The following is a 667-nucleotide window of genomic DNA, read 5'->3' as shown; positions in this document are numbered from 1 at the left end:
TCTCCTTGGTCGGCCTGTGAGTTTAGGTGGACGGCCTTGTCTTTGTAGGGTTACAGTTGTGCCATACTCCTTCCATTTCTGAATGATCACTTGAACAGTGCTCCGTGGGATGTTCAAGGCTTTGGAAATCTTTTTGTAGCCTAAGCCTGCTTTAAATTTCTCAATAACTTTATCCCTGACCTGTCTGGTGTGTTCTTTGGACTTCATGGTGTTGTTGCTCCCAATATTCTCTTAGACAACCTCTGAGGCCGTCACAGAGCAGCTGTATTTGTACTGACATTAGATTACACACAGGTGCACTCTATTTAGTCATTAGCACTCATCAGGCAATGTCTATGGGCAACTGACTGCACTCAGACCAAAGGGGGCTGAATAATTACGCACACCCCACTTTGCAGTTATTTATTTGTAAAAAATGTTTGAATCATGTATGATTTTCGTTCCACTTCTCACGTGTACCCCACTTTGTATTGGTCTCTCACGTGGAATTCCAATAAAATTGATTCATGTTTGTGGCTGTAATGTGACAAAATGTGAAAAAGTTCAAGGGGGCCGAATACTTTTGCAAGCCACTGTATATGTAATTGAAAAGTATATATAAGTAATACCAAAAGCAGTTGGTATACTGAGAGACTGCTGTCCATAAATCAAGAAGGACTACATCACC

This window comes from Xenopus tropicalis, chromosome 10 (genome assembly GCF_000004195.4).
Source record: "Xenopus tropicalis strain Nigerian chromosome 10, UCB_Xtro_10.0, whole genome shotgun sequence".
In the NCBI taxonomy this organism is placed as follows: domain Eukaryota; kingdom Metazoa; phylum Chordata; class Amphibia; order Anura; family Pipidae; genus Xenopus; species Xenopus tropicalis.
Note: the sequence above shows the minus strand (reverse complement) of the source record.